The 5,716-nt window shown below is 38.7% G+C and overlaps 1 long non-coding RNA gene across 1 annotated transcript; it reads left to right on the top strand.

The window, feature by feature from the left end:
* The first annotated feature begins 1,187 nt into the window (after positions 1-1,187).
* On the top strand, positions 1,188-2,270 carry LOC114091569 (uncharacterized). Its single transcript, XR_003582510.2, has 3 exons — positions 1,188-1,301; positions 1,939-2,002; positions 2,203-2,270. It is a non-coding gene; the product is annotated as an uncharacterized lncRNA (long non-coding RNA).
* Positions 2,271-5,716: the final 3,446 nt, after the last annotated feature.

Below are 5,716 nucleotides of genomic sequence, written 5' to 3'. Positions count from 1 at the left end.
ACACCACCTTGAACTGGAAAGTCACTGGGTGGGAGTGGCCTCTTCGGGGAAACTTCCTTTCCTGTGGCTTTGACCTCCATCCCTCGGATTCCTGTGGTTTAAGAGTTAGTTTTTCTTGATGCCTATTCATTTTACACAATTGCGGATTTGATTGTGGCACGGTCGTACATAGTTAATTTTTTTTTTTAACAATTTCCCTCCCCAATACTTCCCTTCCTTTGATCTCCTCCCAACTCTTCTGCCCTTCCTCCACCCTGATGGGCACCCTTCTACTTCCATGGAGTTTCGTTTTTGTCCTGTTTTCCCCGCCCCACTTTCTAGCATCCACCTGCGAGAAATCATACCAAGACAGCAAGGAAAAAAAAGGGGGGTGGGGAGGTGGGAGGGGGAGGAACATGAAAAGAAACACAAATCTTCAATTTGTCGCAGCACGAGATTGTTTTCCTCTATGGTTCCTTTTGTTTCTTGTTGTCTTGCCCCCTCCCCCACCCCATGAAATGATTTTTTTTTTTTTAACGTAGTTTAGAAATCAAGTGGAACAGATTTTTAGAGAATGTTTAATTTTCCAGCCCATGCACAGGCATTCATAAAACAAATACTTATTGAATTTGTTTCAACATTTATATTGACAAAAGTAACAGGATATCTTCCAAATGAGACTTCCACAGCAACCTAAGCTGAAAAGAAATGAAACCTTATTCTCCGCTCTTCCTATTTTTTTCCCTCATTGTCTTGCTCACCATGGTTAACAAACATTTGAAGGTTTACTGAAAGAGGTGGCAGGAAAGAGGGGGAGGTGGAGAGACAAATTGCGAAAATTAGATGGAAAAAAAGAAAGAGGAAAATTAAATCACAGACCGGGTGATTTAATTTTCCTCTTTCTTTTTTCCATCTAACTTTCCATCTGATTTGATGTTGAGTCTCCTCAACTCACCATCGCTATGAGCTTTGCAAGTAACCTGACAATCTCTTGTTTTTTAATCTGTAAATGAGGGTGGTAATAGATAGTGTTTTAAAGATGCTTGGAGAAGTTAAAACACACACTGTTTAGAAAGGTGCCCTGTTTACAGTAAACTTTTGCTTCAGGTTTAGCTTCCTGTTTTCTGACCTGCTACTGTAGAAAAAGGCTAGAGAAGATATGGAAATTTGGTTAGCTCTCATTTTTAGTTTTTCATCTCTTCTTCTAGGATGAATATTATATTTTTTAATCCAAACAATTCTGTGTTCATTTCTACACCCAAGACACTTGCCACCTCTTGCTTAGGCTGCTGCTGCATTGTCTCCATGGAGGTAGCAACAGGGTAAGTGAACAGGCTTCTGAGCAGAGACCTTCAGGCAATCAATACTTTAATTTTGATTTTCAACTTTATGCTCTTCTTCATTTGATACAAGTAAGTCCTCAGTCTCACTGGGGTTCTGTGGAGGTAAATTGAATTTTCTTAACCTAGCGCCCTCTTTACATACTTCCTGTATCTTGCAATTTTTTTTTTTTTACCACATCTGCTTCCTCTTTGAATGTTTCTGAATCCTTGTGCCTTTTACAACTTTTGGATTCTTTTTCTTTCTTTCTTTTTATCTTTTTTGTTTTGTTATTTTAACCATTTCATTTTTGTCTTATTATGGTCTGTGAAGAAAAGTTTAGAGTTCAGAAAGGTGCCTTTAATTAGAAAATATCTAGATAATGGTATAAATGATTGGTTGCCTACTCTCTACTCAAGTTCTACTTTGATGCAGTAAATAAGTGATTCTCAGATTTTAGCATGCGTAAGAATCATTAGAAAACCAGTTAATACTAAATTTTGAGAGTCCCACCTTCAATGTTTCTAATTTAGTATTTCTAGGATGGAGCTTTTCTAACAAATTTCCATGATAGAGATGATATTTTTTACCTGGAACACCTTTTCAGAATCACTTGCTAAAAAAACTCCATTTTTTCAGGTACTGTGTATATGGAAGGAGGTTCAGAACACAAAGGATGAATTTTGCTTGGTAGTCCATTCAAGTGAGTTCATCCTCCTTTCCCTGTGGTTGGTGGCCTGGTGAGCATATTGTCCATACTGGGCGGGGGAACATCTTCTTGAGGGCTTTTAGGAAAGGGCTTACTGCTCACATGTATATGAGTATTTATGTGCACATGTGTGCAAACACACACACACGTGTGTGCACTTACTTATGTACCTTTCTCCTTCTCTCCTGTGTAAGGATGAACTGGCCAACTCAAGACCATCAGAGAGCAAGGTTGAAGATGGTGGAGTTGAAATGTGGAAAGATGGGCTGGGGATGTGGCTCAAGCGGTAGCGCGCTCGCCTGGCATGTGTGCGGCCCGGGTTCGATCCTCAGCACCACATACAAACAAAGATGTTGTGTCTGCTGAAAACTAAAAAAAAAAAAAAAAAAAAAAAAAAGAAATGTGGAAAGAGTCCAAGAATGTGATGCGCTGATGAGTCACTGCCTGACCCTGGACTTAACTCCAGTTGATTTGTTACATGAAAGACATGTCTATTGGGGAGGTGGAGGATTGGGAAGGAGAGTGGTTATGAACTTGGAGGGTATTCATCACAGTTTTTTGCCTGACTTCACACTCAACGCAAGCAGCTTATTGCTGTTCTCTTGTGCATGGTAGGTCATTTCTTCTTAATTTTATACTATTGTTGTAATTATTTGTGATTCTGGCTTTTTGTTGTATCACTGAGGATATTCAATGTACCCCTCTAAAATTCTCATTATTGCTGTTATCTTTGTTTTCTTACCTAGGTTAATGCTGGAAACAATAACTCTTAAGACTTCCACAGCCTCGAAGGGAAATGGATGTAACAGGGATTGATGGAAAGCAGCACCAGAAGCCTGATTTCACTTTGCATCAGCAACATTTTATATTTAGAAAAACTAGCCATGAAAAGGGAGTTTAATTTTCTGATTAAATTAAAAATATAAATTCCTTTTAAATCAACATTGTAGTCCTATTAATTTGAGTAATGCTAGGGTCTTACCAACTCTACACTTTAATAACAGGATAAGAAAATAAGTAAAACTATAAAACCACTGCATGGAGGTGGTGCATATGCGGAAGGGATGCTGCTTTGTAGCATCATTCCCTTGCATTCCCATTAGCCTGGACATCTACACTGTGTGGCTTCTGAGGTGCTTCTGGGTTTTGACAGAGTAGACAGGAGGGGAGAGAAGCGTTGCATATGGGAGTTTTAACAGCAAGGCCTAGAACTGAAACTTGTCACTTCTGTTCACATTTCTTTGATCTGAACTTTGTGGGTTGCCATGTCTGGGAATAAACAGTCTGGTATCTTTCCAGAAAAAAGGAAGTGAGTTTGTTACTAATTAAGGAAGGCATGGATGTGCAATTTGGTGTCTTTCCAGAATAAGAGGATGTTTGTTATTAATTAACAAGAAATCTTTATGCTGTCTTCTAGGGATTTCCAATGAAGATTTTTTTTTAAAGCCCATCTTTAACAAACTATAAATAGCCAAATGTGTAATTGACACAGGAAATCAGGGAGCTGAAAAACCAAACCTCAGTTCTTGTGTTCTGATGAAAGAAAATTTAAAGTCAGACACTTAAAACCATGCAAAAGAACTTTATTATAAGGGAAAGTAAAGAGAAAGTGTGGTGAAAATAAAGTAAAAGCAAAGTGAGGCTCAAGCAGAGACCACTCAAGAGAGAGTATGGGCCATCTCTGAGCAGAGAACAACAAAGGAGACTGAGCTGTCTCCAAATTTATTACTGTTTGATGTTTACCAGGAGAACTGGGGACCACCTTCTGTACGCTGCCAACTCCCCCTCATGCCAGGTAGAGGAGTTATTGACCTTAATTGGTCCTCTCTGGAATTGTCATGGTGGCCACCTATTTAGAGGGGCTTCATCTAATCTAACAAGTCAATCCCATGTTAATGCCAGCACTGGGGTCAACAGCTGGTCTGAAGTTTCCTTAGTGCGCCTGCCCAGCTAAAGGAATCTTCCTTCCCAGACAGATGGAGACACTTATAGCTATAATTCCTAACTTCACATCAACCTCAGTGGACCCTGTCAAGATTTAGTCCCATTAATCTTTTACTTTTGACGTACTTTCCCATTAGCTCTTTTGCTTCTGTTTATTTTCTATAAATTAACTACCACCCTTTACTTTCTTGTCTACTTTGGAAGTAATTTAAAGAAGACCCTAAAATAATTTAAAGAATACTTGTGACATGCATTTCACTACCGCCTAACATAATCACCATTATTTATAAAATCTTAAATTCTCTTACTTTAACAACAATATTCCTGGAAGTTTGTGCATTACAAACTTTATTTCTAAATCATTCCGGGTGAGTCACATTTTAAATACACATATTTTTCAAGTCTCAGTGCAAAAGAGAAAAAGAGATTTAAAGCAATAATCCACAGAATTGACTTCCAAGCATTTATCACAACAGAATAATATAGAAGACATAGAGATGATATATATCTTGAAAGGAGAATACAGTGACAACTTTTCTGCAGTTAAAGCTTGCTTAGCTATATTTTGAAAGAAGAGTAGAATACACCTAGAAGCTGAAGTCAGCTACGTATGCAAAGGGTTATACTGGTGCATTTCAAAAATACAAATAGGTGTGGATTCAGTGTAACAGGGAGTGTTATGGTTTAAATATAAGGTGTCTAAGTCAAGTTTTATGCAACTATGACCAAAAAAATCTGACAAGAGCACTTAGAAGAAGAAAAGTTTATTTGGTGCTCAGGGTTTCAGTGGTCTCAGTCCATCAACTGCCAACTCCATTGCTCTGTGCCTGATATGAGGCAGAACATGGTGGCAGAAGGGTGTGGCAGAGGAAAGCAGCTCAGGAAATGACAATCAGGAAGCAGAGAGAGTTTAATTCACCAGGGACAAAACACAAACCCCAAAGACATGCTCCTCATGACCTACCTCCTCCAGCCACACTCTACCTACCTACAGTCATCACCCAGTTAATCCATTCAAGCAAATCAATGCACTGATTAGATTAAGGCTTTCATAACCTGATCATTTTTAACTCTAAACTTTCTTACATTGTCACATACAGGAACTTTTGGGGAACACAATTGGCTATAACTTAAGGTATCCCCCAAAATCTTATGTGTCAGAAAATGCAAAAATGTTCAGAGGTGGAATGATTAGATTATGAGAGTTGTAACCTAATGAGCAAATTAATCCACTGATCTGCATCAATGTAGGCAGGTAGGATGTGGCTGGAAGAAGTAGGTCACTGGGAAGTTGCCTTTGGGGTTTATATTTTGTCCTTGGTGAGTAGAACTTGCTCTCTACTTCTGGTTGCCATGTGTTGAGCTGATTTTGTATTTCACACCCTTCCACCACGATGTTCTGTCTTACTTCCATCCCAGAGCTTTGGAATGAACCTCTGAAACCATGAGCCAAAATAAACTTTTCCTCCTCTAAGTTTTTCTTGTCAAGTCTTTTGGTCACAGTAATTAAAAGCTGACTAAAAAAGGGAGAAAGCTGTGAAACTGACAGAGGTTTCTCACTTTGAGACAGATAATTCACTGTAGGCCAAATTTTGTGTTTCCCCACTCTTGGAATAGATATTGCTGAAAAGTGGCTTCTAGAGTAGAATTCCATTTCCTTGCCTCTATAGGTGAGGCCACTTGACTGAACTATAGCCAATGGATTCTGAGAAAAAAAAAATGTTACTTATAGCCAAGTGTTTAAAAAATAGGTGAGCCTCCACC

Source organism: Marmota flaviventris, chromosome 8, assembly GCF_047511675.1.
Source record: "Marmota flaviventris isolate mMarFla1 chromosome 8, mMarFla1.hap1, whole genome shotgun sequence".
Classification (NCBI taxonomy): Eukaryota; Metazoa; Chordata; class Mammalia; order Rodentia; family Sciuridae; genus Marmota; species Marmota flaviventris.
This window is presented reverse-complemented; position numbering and strand designations above follow the sequence as displayed.